This window comes from Triturus cristatus, chromosome 12 (assembly GCF_964204655.1).
Source record: "Triturus cristatus chromosome 12, aTriCri1.1, whole genome shotgun sequence".
Taxonomy (NCBI): Eukaryota; Metazoa; Chordata; class Amphibia; order Caudata; family Salamandridae; genus Triturus; species Triturus cristatus.
In genome coordinates this window covers 808934088-808951524 of record NC_140595.1, presented here as the reverse complement: position 1 = coordinate 808951524, position 17437 = coordinate 808934088, and positions in this window count along the sequence as shown.

Sequence of the window (17437 nt, the reverse complement as noted above, 5' to 3'; positions counted from 1 at the left end):
GACTTATAGGTTACCAGGTGTCCCATTTAAGGTTAGGTATATGTATACTACACCTAAGTAAGAGGTGGTTACACCAACTTACCCCAGCTGAGTGATCAGCCAGTTGTCTATGTAACTATTATACACACAACTGTGGTATACCCTGTAGCATCAAGTTGTTACTGATGCTCATTCCTGTGATTCATTATGGATTCATTATGTTTTCTTTTCCTAGGCATCGACCAGGAGCGGTATACATCATGCAGTTGCAGCCAGCTTATAGGTATACAGGCTCACTGCCCGCCCTGTCTTATTTAGAGGGCATTTTAATAATTATTATTTCACGTGCACTTTACAGTTTTGGTCCTGAGGAAGCGCCAACGACCACATGGGCGACAAAGGCGCGAAACATGTTGACCTACGACCTTGCTCACACCCAGGCATAATACGCTGCAGGGGCAAGATTTTACACAGGAGTCTAGTCTGTGAAGGGTATACAATCTTTACCACTACTGCCCGTTTACCCTTTATACACCGACTCATCACTATGCACGCACTACCTTGACCCTCATTAGACCCCCACCCCACACACCCGCATGCACCATCCGGCAGTCCTAAAAGATCTCCGACAAAGAGACCCTTCGGGGGACCAGTGGGGAATTGCAGCGCCGGCCCCACGAGGAGAAAACGCCCGATGATGAAGCATGACACTCCTTGGGGTGTGTGAGGGCAACAGAGGACTACATGTGTCCTTTCACTTCACTGGTGGGTCCCTCTCACCTAGGATTTCTTTCCTTTTCCTTTACTTCTTTCCTTTTTCCTTTTTAATCAATAGGTGACTTTTTGCACCTTGATGCAATGGTGACTATTTGCACCATGCAATAGGAACAGTATCCCCCCTTTGGTTTTGATATTGGCATATGGAGCATGGATACTGGACCTTTATTGGCTCCTGGGTCCCCCTCTTTGTTTATATTGATAATGTACGGCGGTTCAGCCGAGGACCCTTCTATAGTCGCTTTTTACTTGCTTTTCCTTTCAACGAGCACATGAGGGACTATTTTATTGATAGTGGGATTTGCTATCTTTTCAATGACACCTTTAAGGTAGGAGGCATGAGGGATGCGGATTTCGCAATTCCAGTGACATTTTACTGAGCCTCGCCTCTTCTTTTAAACGTTATAATGATAGGATTTGTAAAAAATCTCCCCCTTGAATTATCAAGTACTGGCACCCCCTTCACAGCCTCCTTTATTACATGGATAGGCTGAGGTAGAACACAATATGTCCAATTGGACGCTTACACAGTGATTAAAAAGCGATTAGTTGTGGGGTGCCCATTACCTCGAGAACACCATGCTTTTAATTTGAGGAATTTGCTGGCAATACATCGAGGTGTACGTATTGTCCACACCAGCATCCATCTAGTTAATTCCTCAGCAAGGTTCTGCGCAGGGCATGTAAAGTAGTCTTCCACATTTCAGCACATGCGCACTGTACTCCTCCCCTCACGCATGCGCACCTCTCCCCACTCCGTCAGGTTATTGCGGAAAGGGTTACCGCCCATACTCCCCCTTATTAGTAACGCGTCCCACTACCTTTTGGCTCATAACTGGCAGACGCAGGGACGGGGTAGGTGGACAGGAGTCAACATCCCGGCAAAAAATGTAAGTCCCTTAACCTAGTAGGGAGTAGCGTTGGCTCGCTAGCATGTATTCTACTTCTTATCATGTCCATTTTTAATTGCTTTCCAGCCCGACATTGCGCGGGCGTCCATAGCTTGAGCCAGAGAAGAACTACTTTTGTCAGTGGGAGGTATGTGCCCGTGGAGACCCAACAGTTTCCATTAGTGTTTTGATATCGAGCATACACGTTACTTTATTTATTTTCATTGGAGCACAAATTGGCCGGTTTTTAACGGTGTGCAGCCAGGACACGTTGCATACTCTTACTACGTTGCCAGAACTCTTTGCTTATTATGACTACTTTGATAGGACACGGTCCACTTACTTCTGGGGTCTCAATTGGACCTGGTCAGTCACCCAACCTTAGACACGGGGTTACATTGAGTATCTATGTTTTACTGTGTTGTCTCATGTGCTCTCTGTTTTTCTATGTAACTATTATACACACAACTGTGGTATACCCTGTAGCATCAAGTTGTTACTGATGCTCATTACTGTGATTCATTATGGATTCATTATGTTTTCTTTTCCTAGGCATCGACCAGGAGCGGTATACATCATGCAGTTGCAGCCAGCTTATAGGTATACAGGCTCACTGCCCGCCCTGTCTTATTTAGAGGGCATTTTAATAATTATTATTTCACGTGCACTTTACAGTTTTGGTCCTGAGGAAGCACCAACGACCACATGGGCGACAAAGGCGCGAAACATGTTGACCTACGACCTTGCTCACACCCAGGCATAATGCGCTGCAGGGGCAAGATTTTACACAGGAGTCTAGTCTGTGAAGGGTATACAATCTTTACCACTACTGCCCGTTTACCCTTTATACACCGACTCATCACTATGCACGCACTACCTTGACCCTCATTAGACCCCCACCCCACACACCCGCATGCACCATCCGGCAGTCCTAAAAGATCTCCGACAAAGAGACCCTTCGGGGGACCCGTGGGGAATTGCAGCGCCGGCCCCACGAGGAGCAAACGCCCGATGATGAAGCATGACACTCCTTGGGGTGTGTGAGGGCAACAGAGGACTACATGTGTCCTTTCACTTCACTGGTGGGTCCCTCTTACCTAGGATTTCTTTCCTTTTCCTTTACTTCTTTCCTTTTTCCTTTTTAATCAATAGGTGACTTTTTGCACCTTGATGCAATGGTGACTATTTGCACCATGCAATAGGAACAGTATCCCCCCTTTGGTTTTGATATTGGCATATGGAGCATGGATACTGGACCTTTATTGGCTCCTGGGTCCCCCTCTTTGTTTATATTGATCAGCCAGTTGTGTCAAATTTGTTAGGCCAAGCCTGGGGTGGCATAATACATGCTTCAGCCCCTGGCAAGCCTTGGGTACACCAATGCCCTGGGTACCTAGTGTACACTGGTACAGGGGCTGACAGGGTGATCCAACCAATTGGGTATGTACCTAGGGTACATGGAGTCCATTTTACAGAGAGAGCAGATAGCCTGAGAGCCTGAATGGCAGGATCTCAGGCCAACTAAGTCGAAAAACCAGCTAGACACTAGGCAAAAATTTGGGGGTAACCATCGTCAGATATCCACCTTCCTACAACAGGATATTTAATACATTCGGTAATCCAGGTATATGGTCAGGTACGGCCTACCGCCCCCTCCTCCCCTCACTGTGACAAAACCAATACAACGTTTTGTTTGGAATAGGGGGTCGTTGACCCCCGATTGTATTTATTAACAAAAAACACACAAAGTTATATTCATATATACAATTACGCAGAAATGCCAAGACAGGATTCGGTACATTTGCTTAATTCCTAGTTTTAACAAAAACTCTAATACATAATGTTCCTATCCAAGTCTAAACATATTGCTGATCACATTTCTGCGTATTCCTTTGGGCCTAAGGCAAGGTAAAAATGCTGGCCCCTCCCTCTTTACTCCAGATTGTCCCGCGCACCCCAACTAGAGTGCGCATGCGCAGGGGGCCCAGCTGACCCGGAAGTACTTTCCCCCAGGCAACCCCCATACGTTTAAGACTTACTCCATAAAGGGGCCATGCAGACAGCGCAGCTTACTTACGCCCGCGTGCGGGGTGGCCAACCAGTCAATGGGAAGCGTAACCCCCCCTTTGTCCCCGCCCCGTTCCAATCAACCGGTTGTAACTGACCCTAGAGTCTGGTGAGAGCCACATGTCCCTCCCCTCTGAGCGCCCCACTTAATAAGGCGCCCCAAAAGATTAGTCAATTTAGTCTGTCCAACCTATGACCTTACCGCCCGACCCGGAATACCAACTTAAACACGACAAAAAGGCATTTACATTCAACTTCTCTTCACAAATTGACACCCTGTGGAAAAAACAGTTCAACAAACTTCTATTCCAAGGATAGTGGGTGGGGAAAAAATGATTAAATGCTCTCTGGGTGGAGGGGGCACGCGCAACGGGTGTGCTGCCGAGGGGAGCGGAAAGCAAGAGACTGCTCTTTGCGCTCCCCCCGGCTTTTAAGGTGCCAGAGGGTCTCCCACGCCCCGGAAACGATCAGATCACTTCCGGGGCACGGAGGAGCCTCCCATGACCCGAAAGCGATCCAAGCGCTTCCGGGGCACGGCCCCTCACCAAAGGCGAGGACAATGAGCGGGCATGATGCAGGGGGCACGGCCGACCACCATAATGGCGGCGGGGCCGATGCTGGCCCCGCCTTCCTCTATGGTCAGGTACGGCCTACCGCCCCCTCCTCCCCTCACTGTGACAAACCCAATACAACGTTTTGTTTGGAATAGGGGGTCGTTGACCCCCGATCGTATTTATTAACAAAAAACACACAAAGTTATATTCATATATACAATTACGCAGAAATGCCAAGACAGGATTCGGTACATTTGCTTCATTACTAGTTTTAACAAAAACTCTAATGCATAATGTTCCTATCCTAGTCTAAACATATTGCTGATCACATTTCTGCGTATTCCTTTGGGCCTACGGCAAGGTCAAAATGCTGGCCCCTCCCTCTTTACTCCAGATTGTCCCGCGCACCCCAACCAGAGTGCGCAAGTGCAGGGGGCCCAGCTGACCCGGAAGTACTTTCCCCCAGGCAACCCTCATACGTTCAAGACTTACTCCATAAAGGGGCCATGCAGACAGCGCAGCTTACTTACGCCCGCGTGCGGGGTGGCCAACCAGCCAATGGGAAGTGTAACCCCCCCTTTGTCCCCGCCCCGTTCCAACCAACCGGTTGTAACTGCCCCTGGAGTCTGGTGAGAACCACATGTCTTTCCCCTCTGGGCGCCCTACTTAATAAGGCGCCCCAAAAGATTAGTCAATTTAGTCTGTCCAACCTATGACCTTACCGCACAGGCCTGCATAGTAGACCGACTATCAGGCCCCCCCCAAACCCAAGGTCATACTCACCACTGAAATTGGTCCAGCCAGGCTAACATGTTGCCCAGGAATAACTCATTACCCAAACGCGAGAGGTGCACCCCATCTTGCAAATAACAGACGTCCCATTTTATGCACCCATGAGTAATGGGTGTCCTGCAATCTGGGTGTCCTAAACAGCTTGTCTATCTTATTATTAATCCTCTGAACCGAGTGATTGAGAGCCTTCACCGAGTCCCCCCCCCGCCACTGAAGCCTTGGTATCATGTGTGACCACACAATAACCGTACAGGGGCAGCGCCTGGCCAGCCATGCTGACTCCGACAGCACCATTTCAAGCAGGACCCTCCTATTTAGGTGCACCAAGTCATTACCACCCAGATGTAAAATTATAGCGTCGGGGGGAGTGTCCAATTAAGCGAGCATGTGACCTATCCGTTCTCTGAACTTGTCAAAACGTAGCCCACCATGCCCAAAAAAGGAAACCCTGACACCTAACAGCTTTGCGCGCGCTGCCCCATTTCCTGCCCTGAAAAAATTTCCTAGACGAGAAACATACGAATGACCAAAAACACACGCATGATGTTCCAACTTGGCTTCCGGGGAAATCACTTTTGTCCTGACTGTGTCTCCTTCTTGGTGGGGTGTTGCTGTCTCTCTTCCTGCGTGACAGGCCGAGGGAACTGGCAATAAAGCAAGAAAACAGTGCCATCAGTACCATTGTCATATAATGTCATAACATATCAACTCGCACATAGCGCCTAAAACAGTTGGAGGCCCACCGCCCGATCTTCCGCACATCCCCTTTCCCAAGACCCCATGCGACCGCCTCAGTGGCGGCACCTATTCTGAAGGAATATGTCCCAAAATTACTGGGGTCCAGCCCCGCCCTGCCTAAAGCCATATCCAAGACTCGTTTAAATTGAAACTTTGTGAGTGGGCCCCCCCCCGGGTGCATTAGCAATGGGCCCCCCCTATCACTTGGTCTGTATGGCAGAAAGGCCTCCATATGAAACACCGGGCAGCAGGGGTTACCCGTTGCCCGCCTGAGAAACACTACCTGCCCCCTCCCTTCCTGATCTGTCTTTGATCGCCGAATGGTAACCTGCAATGCATCGTTATGGAAGCGTATGTCGCCAAGCTGCAGGCCTCCCCCCAGGTCCCTTTTATTCTTAGCCACCAATTTCCCTATTCGAAAGGCCCCATAGAAGGCCAAGGTAAAGGCTGCCCTGAACAATAGGCATTCCGTCACGTTAGCGCACGTCTGCTCTAGCGCAGCCAGGACTGATGCCAAGGTAGTAAGACCTATTGGGCGCCTAGTGTCAGGCGCAGACCCCTGTAAGCGCTGCCAACCCTTCAATGCTTTGCGCACTACGAATGCCTGAGTAGGATCCCGCCTGCCGCCCATTTGTGCAAAAAATGAAATGGCTGCCATGTGTCTTCTAGCAGACCCCACTGACCGCCCTTCGTCCCGCCAAGCTTGCAAGTAAGAGCACACCCCGGCTGAATCCGCCCAATGCCCTCCTCCCCGGTCTTCCAAGAACTTGCAGTATGCCCCAAACGCCCCTTCGTATGCCTTTCTTGTTCCTGGTGCTAGGCTTGCTGCCACCAAGTCCGGTAAGTGAGGGCACCAATCTGCCAGAGCTGTTCGGGGAAAGGCGTTGGGTGTGGTGCTGCTCCCGGGAGGTGAGATCTGAAAACCTGCATCTTGAAACGAGACAATGCGTCAGCGGCGTGATTTAATACCCCCGGGACATGTATCGCCCTAAACTGAAGATTCAACTGCAAGCATTTCAAAACTATCTCCTTGATTAAACGCAGGATCATCCTACATTTTGCTGACTGATTGTTTATGCATTCTACTACCGTCATGTTGTCGGACCAGAAAACAACCGCTTTGTTACTCAGTTGCTCCGGCCAGACGAACAACGCCACCCAAATGGGGAACAATTCCAGGAAACCAATGTTTGCCGTGAGTCCAGCGTCCACCCACCACGCCGGCCAACGCTGCACCACCCACTGAGTGCCCAGAATGGCGCCGAACCCCTCACTGCCCGCGGAGTCTGTCATTAAACCCAACTCCGCGCAAGGGGTGACAGGGCTGGGCCACAGGACAGAGCCGTTGAAGTCCCGCAGAAATGCCAGCCAAATCCGCATATCCTGCTTGACCTCTTCGCTCAATCTGGCGTGGTGGTGTTTCTGCTTAAGGCCTGACATTGCTTGTGCGATGGATCTCGAAAAAGGACGTGCCATTGGTATGATACGTAATGCAAAATTCAGCTGCCCTACCACCTGTTGTAGCTGGTGCAAGGTTACCCTTTTAGTTTCCAGACATTGCCTCAGTGAATCTCCAAACCTGGTCACTTTATCCGCGGGAAGCCGTGAGCACCCCGCGACTGAGTCCAGCTCGATACCTAAGAATTCTATGACCGGGGATGGTCCAATGGTTTTTGCCTGTGCTAGTGGCACCCCAAAACTCTTCATTAAAACACAGAATTGCTCCAGCGCCTGACCACACCCCGTGCTCCCTGGAGGCCCCAGAAAAAGGAAATCATCCAGGTAATGCAGCACATGCCTATGTCCCGTTTCTTGTCTGAAAGACCACTCCAGGAAAGTACTAAACATTTCAAAATATGCGCACGACACCGAACACCCCATAGGCATGCACATGTCCATGAAAAACTTGCCCTCAAACTGGAAACCAAGTAGGTGAAAGTCGCTTGGGTGAACGGGCAGCAGTCTGAAAGCAGATTCAATGTCTGATTTAGCCATCATTGCCCCCGGTCCCAAACCCCTCAAGAGTTCAATTGCCTGATCAATAGATGCATAACGCACAGAACAGAATTCTTCATCAATGGAGTCATTCACCGACTGCCCCCTTGGCCCTGATAAATTGTGAATTAGCCTGAATTCTCCTGGTTCCTTCTTTGGAACCACCCCCAGGGGGGAACACACAAAGTTATGCACGGGAATCTTGTCGAACGGCCCCGCCACTCTGCTCAATCTACTTTCTTTCTCAATTTTGGCCGCCGCCACCCTAGGGTTCTGGGCGACCGACAACTGGTTCCTGCAAACGGAGGGACCCACAAAATCCGTCACCGGGATTCTAAACCCCTCCCTGAAACCCTCCAACAGCATCCTCGCCGGGGACGTGCATTTGTATCTGTTCAACCAGGGTATCATTGTGTGCAGAAGTATCGGGGACCTAGCTTTGCTGAAAAAACCTTCAATCCTATTTTTGGCCCCCCCTATCCCTCTGTTTCTTAAGACATTTTGCCTCGCCATGCCCTGCGGTGCCACAGAAACTGCACGCGTGTTTAAATCTGCATGTCCCTGGTGCCCTATCACAGGTGCGCCTATTGAAATCCCAACAGCATCCCTTCTTCCCCGCCCCCCGCCTGGCGTAGCTGGGGGGAACGACCAAAAGGGCTGCGGCCTTGGCGCGTCCTTTGCAGGCTCTGCTATCAGACCGCCCAAATGGTCTAACCAAGATATCCCCTCCACCTGATTCCATGTTAATGTTGAATCAGATGCCCTGATGCGCCTGAATTTTTTGTCATACTCCAACCACCCTGTGCCTGCCTTTGTCGCCTGCGCCGTGCTGATCCTAGACATATAACAAGCCATTGCGGGCGCCTCCTCTGGGAAACGCTCCGTCATCACAGCCATGTAAATATTGTAAGCCAGCATCCAATGCCTGATGTTCTCTTCAACCCTGTACTTCAACATCTCATTCGCCCACTCACGCGCGGGCATATAATCCTTCTTCCTCCTCATCTCTTCCCTCTCAACCTCATCTATCAGGAGTGAAAAAATGTCAATATATGTCCCCTTCCAAATTCTCTCCTTAACCTCCTGTGACAAATGGCGTGAAAGAGATTCATAAGATGTGCGCGATTCGCCCATGCCCAATAATGGCAACGTCTGTTGCTTATCATGCGAGGGTCCCGCGGTTTCTTTTGGGGCAACCACCAATGGTACTTCTTTAAGCTTGCCTTGGTCAATTAGCTGTCTTGCCTTTTCCAATGCGTCCGCCCTGGCCACACCCGCCGCACTCAAATTCAACCCCATGCCCCCAAGCCAGGGAAGCACGGCTGCTAAGCTGGAGACAAAATCATTTGGAAGTGTTGGTACTCCCCCAGGTGCGGGGGGAACAGGTAACGAGACATTGGGCACCCCTGGCACTGGTACCCCCGGCGTGAGGATAGGATTCCCTGGTGCTGGTGGCGTAGTGATGGGCGTCGCAGAACACGGAAGCAATGCCGGGACCACGGGAACAGGCCCACCCACCGGATCTACGGGTAGAGGCTCATTCACAGGTGGGCTAGGGGACGCGGGCACTACCGGCAAAATTGGGCCCCCCCCATTCCCAGGGACAACCTGCGGTACTTTCTTTGCCCTATTCTTTTTTTGGCAGGGGGGGGAAAGCTTCTCTTGGGGGTAAAGCGTCCCTGCGTGACCTCCCTGAGGACCCCTCCTGCGCATCCAGCCTGTCGGCCAGCTGTGCCATGGTGTTATCCATTTCCCCAATCTTCCTCATCAGGGCGTCTAACACACTCGCAATACCCGGGCGCCGTTTGCCGCGCTTAACCTTGGGAGGCATGACTACCCTACAACCTGTTACCAATGCTTTGTTGGAGGAAACACGACCGGCCACAGCACCCACGCTACCAGAGCCTCACTACTGGCTAACCCAGCAAGGCAGGTGAGCACAGGCTCTAACCCGCTTGGCTCCCAGCAGCGCCGGAATGCAGACCCCTGTCGTGTCCTCAGGCACCCTCCGCGCTGGCTCCCACGTCCTCGTGCGCTGCTCTTGATCACGGCCGACACTCCAGCTGATTAGGCACTTGATAAACGCTGGACTGCCCCTTCACGATCAGCGCTGTGTTTCTGAGTAGCTTGGAAGGCACTCGGCGCTCTCCTGGTTAAAAACAAAGTGAGAATCCAATGAGACGCCCAATGGCAGGGACACACACTGCCGAGATCTCCGCTCCGCACGCGATGCACTCGTGCTGATGGCGGCACTCCTTAACGATGTTCCGGCGATCTATTGGACACCAAGGAAAAGGCTCAAAAACCTCCTGCACTCGTGCTGATGGCGGCGCTCCTTAACGATGTTCCGGCGATCTATTCGGAACAAAGGAAAGGGATCAAAAACCTCCCGAGGGAGGATGCACCCGACGCGACCTCCGCGTTTGACGCGCTGCTCCTTGCAATCTCGCTCGGCCCACAGATAACCTCCAGGCACCTTTCGCCGAAGCCCGGGAACTGGAGCGGCTCCTTAAAGGACACTGAAATAAAAAGTGAAAAAAGGATTAAATGCCCTACGGATGGAGGGGGCACACACGACGAGTGTGCTGCCGAGGGGAGCGGAAAGCAAGAGACTGCTCTTCGCGCTCCCCCCGGCTTTTAAGGTGCCAGAGGGTCTCCCACGCCCCGGAAACGATCAGATCACTTCCGGGGCGTGGAGGAGCCTCCCATGACCCAGAAGCGATCCAAGCGCTTCCGGGGCACGGCCCCTCGCCAAAGGCGAGGCCAATGAGCGGGCATGATGCGGGGGGCACGGCCGACCACCATAATGGCGGCGGGTCCGATGCTGGCCCCGCCTTCCTCTTCCAGAGCCTTCATAAATGAGATGTTGACGCGTTTCGGCCTTTGGCTTATAGGCCTCTTCAGGACATAATGAAAGAAGGAGCACCTATACAGAAAAAATTTACAAAGATATGTACATAATTTTCAAAATGAACCACATTAGGGCACATATAAACTAAAATAGTCCCTCGTGTGTGAAACCAACTGCCAAGTGACTATATATAAATAATTATCAGGGTTACTGACCCAAGTCCACCCAGTGCTCATAGAAGGAAGGAGTTTAGCAATTATTACACAGCAGGGACTGGTAGTCAAAAAGTAGGATAAAGAATCCAAGGCCTTCCACCCAGAGCACACTGGGGGCGGTCTTCTATCTAGGGAAAGGATTGTGTCCCTGCCACCAAAGTCATTTTAGAGGCATGTTAAAGTTTTTCTAACAAACTATTTTTTCTGTTCTATGTAATGAACAATAACTTCTGTCTAACAAAGTTTTTTGCAATTAATGGACACACAAATCCTTTTCCTGAGAATGATGACACATCTTGGAGATCCCAGCAGTCTAATGACATGTTTGCTCTCCCCTCTCCTAAGCCCACCAACATCCCACAGACACTGGCAAAGAGCCTATTGGGTGCCCGCTCCCCTCCCTCCGCACCTGGGTGGCTGATTGCAGGTGGTGAGCGCAATAATCAGGAACAGCTGTACATCTGGGGCATGGTCCAAAAGGATAATTTTCAATATTTTAGAAGGTGGAGATGAAGAGAGGGGAAGTTTAGCTGCCTTCTTCCCAGGGATGCCCACCGCAGGTACAGACGTGCCCCCCGGTAAGCCGGGATTTGCACATGTGGTGCTATACTTATGAAGGAATCTTTGGGTGCGGGTGAGGGGGGAGGATGGGCCTCATATCACCTGGATCTTGAACATCCAGATGATCGGATATGAAAACATGTGATCAAGGCCCGGTGTGTTTGCGGTTCGCAGGTGGAATCTACTCACGCCACAATAATCAACCTCTACAAAAATTAAATTTGTAACTGTTAATAATGATTAGTTTCGGGCCCCACCTCTCCCTTGTAAATAACTTTAGGGGTGAACGCTCTATAGGAGAGCCACGACACCCCTCTCTTTTGACATGGTCTCCAACCTTGCCTCTCCCCTCGTGCAGCTCGCCATGATTAATTGGCCCTTAGTGCCTGCCCCCGCCCCCATGCAGTTTCCGAATTCATGGGCCTGCGTTGTTCTACAAAGCTCCATGTGGTACTTTTGGGACCCATATAGGTTTCTCCCAACTGCAGTACAGACTCACTCCCAAAGGAACCTTTGCTCACGCGCACAATTGGAGGAGGCCTAGTGCCTGACCTGCCTGACCTATGACAGCAGCTGTAAAATGTCACTGGGCGGACCCCATGCAGCCCACCTGGGCCACACAACCCTCAAACCACTTCTGGCAGCTGTCAATCCACAATCATTCCACCTCGTTTGCCCTTGTGGCACGCTCCAAGGTTGTTTTCCCTCTCTTCCCCTCCAGCCTTGGTGGTCCCCTCTCTCCGTCTGGCCTCCCTATTTTTCCGTTTCACATTCCCGATCGTATCTGTGCCCAGATTTGGACTCCGAACTGTTTCCCATTTCTTGCAAAACCCAAATGCGCCATTCCAGCCCGCTGAGCTCATCGGACGGAGACCACCCTATACCCCCACCACCCACCCCTTGATTGGGACGGTAAGTCGCGCGCCTCCTCTGCCAAGATGCCCCCCCCCCCCCCCCGCCCCTCCAATCCTGTTGGAACCAATTAGGGGTCTGATGGTGAAGAGCCGGGGCTGCAGATCTTATCTGCTCAATCGGCCTCGGCCTAATGAGAGCTCGATTTAATGGGCGACGTCAGCCGAAGATCACCGGCGCGCAGGGGTCGCTGCCGTTCGGCCTGGGTAGGCGCGGGAGGTCTGGAAGGGGAGGCGGATTGACTTGTTTTTCAACAACGAATAGCAGCGAAGGCCTAAAAACAGCCTTCTGAAAATCTGCTAGTGATTTTCTAAGTACTGCACGGGTGAGTTGCAGGGCGCGAAGGGCCGGCCAAATGCAGATCGTGTGCAGGTACACACGTCACCGCGGCGCAGCGACCTCCGCAGCCGTCCACAGGAAGAGGGGTTAAACATTATAGGGAGCATCAATCCCTTGGAAAAGATGTAGGGCCGGGTTTATGAAGCACGCAACGCTGTCAAACTCTCACATGGCTTCTACTTTGCACCGCAAAGGGTATTTATTCTACACTATAAAGAGCCCTTTTCTCACCGCGAATAGCACATTGCGCCGGTTTGAGCCCCTTTACTCCACCTCACTTCAGGGGTGCATTACTGGGGTAATCCGCGCAGGCACCCAGAGTTCATGCTGGAAAGACTCATCTACTAATTTAGCAGACATGGGGGCTGCATTACACATACACTTACGCATTACACATACACTTACGCATTACACATACACTTACGCATTACACATACACTTACGCATTACACATACACTTTCCTTCATTTTAAAAAGGTGCGCCCAGGGCAATGAAGGAAAATGCGCCGTATTATGGTGAATGCTTCGCCCCAGGGCAGCTGCGGATGCGTGCTGCCCTGGGGGCAGCGCATTCACGTGAAATAAGGAGCGGCTGCTTTCCAGCCGCTCCATGTCTCACTGCGCAGGCGGCAACCCACCTGCACTCTTAAAGGGGAATAGAGATCCCCTTGCAGTCAGTCACTGCACCCACCTGCAAAGGGATGTCTGGGGGGGGGGGCAATGGGACCCCATTTACCCCCAGCAGAGGGCTGCTCTCAGCAGGTGCTCCTCCTGAAGGCTTCTTTGCCTCTGCACCCGCGTCGGTAATGGGGGGGCAAAGGGATTCCCCTCATCTGCATGGGGCATGCCCACATGCAAATGAGAGAGTGCCCCTTTGAAGACAGCGCTGGCGGTTTATGTGCGCCAGCACTATTGGTATTACTGTAGGAGACACACAAGCATATACGGCTCCTCCTGTAACACCAAAGTGCCTCAGGGAAGCGCAAAGGAAGCGCAAACGCCCATTGCGCCCCCGGGCACTTTACGTAATGCGGCCCAGGTTCAGCATCACAGAATGCCTCCTTGAAGCAGGCACTAACAAGGAGAAATGTTTTCTTTTCTCCAAACATTCCACACATTGCATGTGTGACGCACTGTACAGCACACACACAATGTGTCGTGGAATGTTTGTTGGGTAAATGATGCTGTACTGGAGGGGAATGCTCCGAGTACACATTCTACGAGTACACATTCTATGCTAGGCAACACGCACAGACCTCTGCAACATCAACGGTAAAGAAGTTGTGCAAGATGCTAGGCAGCCTGTTTGGTCACCGGGCCAACGAGCAGCAGCACGCCATGGTTAATAAATATGGGCCTGCTCTGCTTTCTCCGCCTTATGCAATGCAGCGCAGCGGCTTTGGTCACGCCGCCATTGGTGGAACCAGGAGCCTGATGTACAAGGCCCCTCTGCTGTTGCAAACCCTGCGATTTCCAAAATCACTGTGTTTGCGGCTGCAAAAAGGCCTTTTCCTAATTCCCTTTTGGAAACTGGAAATGCCATCCCGACGTGCAGAAGGAGTTTTGTGCATCATTATGAGTTGCAATTAGGAAGGGGGTGAAAGGGGGTTCCCGCATAATTGTGATATTGTGATTTGCGCTGGAATGTATGAAGGCTTTGCAACTACAATTGTGGCCGCAAACCTCTGAAGTTACCATCACCTGCCCAATGAGGGTCATGTTGTGTGGCCTCGGATCAGCAGGTAGTGATTCAGAGGACTCCTTGTACACTGCCTACTATGTAATGTAAAAGGCATTTCTAAAGTGCAGTTACTCCGAGGAGTGTCCTGGCGCTCTGCACTACCAGTGGGGAGAAACTGAGAAAAGCAACGTCAATCATGCGAAAAAAGCTATCTTTGCAACTTCTTCCAGAACTGGAGGTTGATGGGATGCAGCTTAACTCCAAAGGGATTTTATTCCAAAGAGAGGGTCCCAAAAACGAGAAGGACCTGCCCCCCGTTCTGGACCAACAAATCCTGGGGAGTTTGGCCAGAAAGAAGTTAGCTGAGCACAGGCGCATAGAGAGGAAACAGCCTTTACAATGGAAGCGTTACAACGCATGCCATTACAACGCATGCCGTTACAACGCGAAAGGCTTGTTGCAGGAGGTAGAAGGTGTTGCAGTTAACTCCAACACCTTCACTACTGTTGCACACACTGCAGTTGGAATAGTAAATTATACTATTCCAACTTCCAGCGCACCCGACAGCAAGTCGGGGTAAAGTATGCGTTGTAATGGCATGCGTTGTAATGTCATACAACCACCTGGAGGGAGAATAAAAACAAATCCTTGCTCCCAGACTGATAACGAGGCCTGAGGATCAATAGCAAGGTCTTGAAAAGAATCCTCTTCCTAGTCGGAAGCCAAAGCAGCTCTGTAAGATGGGGTAAACCTGGGTTCCCCGAGCCAGGCCGTGAAGCCTTTGGGCTGCTGTATTCTGGACCACCTGCAGCTGACTAAGTAATCAGGTAGGCCCAGGTACAGCGCATTGCCATAGTCACGTCTAGATGTTATCAGAGCCTGAAGTACCAATTTCCTAGCAGAGACAGACAGAAAATGGAGGAACTTCCTGAGCATTCGCATCAGACCAAAGCAAGTCCCTACTGCTGCATTAAACTGTGCCAGTCCCTGCTGCTGCATTAAACTGTGCCAGTCCCTGCTGCTGCATTAAACTGTGCCAGTCCCTGCTGCTGCATTAAACTGTGCCAGTCCCTGCTGCTGCATTAAACTGTGCCAGTCCCTGCTGCTGCATTAAACTGTGCCAGTCCGTACTGCTGCATTAAACTGTGCCAGTCCCTACTTCTGCATTAAACTGTGCCAGTCCCTGCTGCTGCATTAAACTGTGCCAGTCCCTGCTGCTGCATTAAACTGTGCCAGTCCCTGCTGCTGCATTAAACTGTGCCAGTCCCTGCTGCTGCATGAAACTGTGCCAGTCCGTACTGCTGCATTAAACTGTGCCAGTCCCTACTTCTGCATTAAACTGTGCCAGTCCCTGCTGCTGCATTAAACTGTGCCAGTCCCTACTGCTGCATTAAACTGTGCCAGTCCCTGCTGCTGCATTAAACTGTGCCAGTCCCTGCTGCTGCATTAAACTGTGCCAGTCCCTGCTGCTGCATTAAACTGTGCCAGTCCCTGCTGCTGCATTAAACTGTGCCAGTCCGTACTGCTGCATTAAACTGTGCCAGTCCCTGCTGCTGCATTAAACTGTGCCAGTCCCTGCTGCTGCATTAAACTGTGCCAGTCCCTGCTGCTGCATTAAACTGTGCCAGTCCGTACTGCTGCATTAAACTGTGCCAGTCCCTACTGCTGCATTAAACTGTGCCAGTCCCTGCTGCTGCATTAAACTGTGCCAGTCTCTGCTGCTGCATTAAACTGTGCCATTCCCTGCTGCTGCATTAAACTGTGCCAGTCCCTGCTGCTGCATTAAACTGTGCCAGTCCCCGCTGCTGCATTAAACTGTGCCATAAAAGAGAGTCCTCCATCAAAATTAATACCAAGATGTTTAACAGAGCAGGTGTGGCCTAGTGGAGGGGGCATCCTCAGGCCACAAGGACTGCCATCGCTCCTCTGATCTTGTCTTTCAGAAAAGGAGCTGGAGAGGGATACAGCGCAGGTTGCTCTCCACTCAAAGTATATAATCAGAAACACAGAACCTGCTCTAAACCGGGACATACATCGTGAGCATACCCCAACCCATATCTTGGTTCTAATCGTTAAGTACCAGCTATTTAATGCTGTACTCACTGGGTGCGCCTATCCCTAATTGTTTTTAAAAATAAGTTTTTTATTTTTCGTATGTGTCTGACCCCAGTGCACAAATGGGCTTGTATGTTTCTCACACTCAAAGTTTGCACATCCCAATAAACAAAAAATGTGTGAGGGTGAAGGAGGCACCTCACGGAAACACCCCCATGGGAGCTAATGATAGGTTCTCATCGGTGTGCCCCGATTTTCATCACTGGCAGCCTCCACACCCAAAAAAAGAATGTGCACAAATAAATTGAAAGTGTGAAAAAGGTAAAACACGCACTACGAACAGCATTCGCGTGCCAACCAATCCTGACCCCCTACTATCAAAGCAAAAAATCCCACTCTTTTTTGCTCATACAAACTAAAAACGAGCTAAACAATCACTGGCACAACCATCAACTTTTAATCACTGCCGCGCGTTTGCTCAATTTAAAAACAGGACATACTGTTGCACTCCATCATTTCTTAAAATTTCTCATAAGAAATGATGGAGTGCGACAGTATGTCCTGTTTTTAAATTGAGCAAACACACGGCAGTGATTAAAAGTTGATGGTTGTGCCAGTGATTGTTTAGCTCGTTTTTAGTTTGTAAGAGCAAAAAAGAGTGGGATTATTTGCTTTGATAGTAGGGGGTCAGGCTTGCTTGACACGCGAATGCTGTTCGTAGTGCGTGTTTTACCTTTTTCACACTTTCAATTTATTTGTGCACATTATGTTTTTGGGTGTGGAGGCTGCCAGTGATGAAAATCGGGGCACACTGATGAGCACCTATCAGCAGCTCCCATGGGGTGTTTCCGTGAGGTGCCTCCTTCACCCTCACACATTTTTTGTTTATTGTGATGTGCAAACTTTGAGTGCGAGAAACATACAAGTCCATCTGTGCACTGGGGTCAGACACATATGAAAAAAAAAAATATATATATATATTTTTTTTTAATTAGGGATAGGAGCACCCAGTGTGTACAGCATTAAATAGC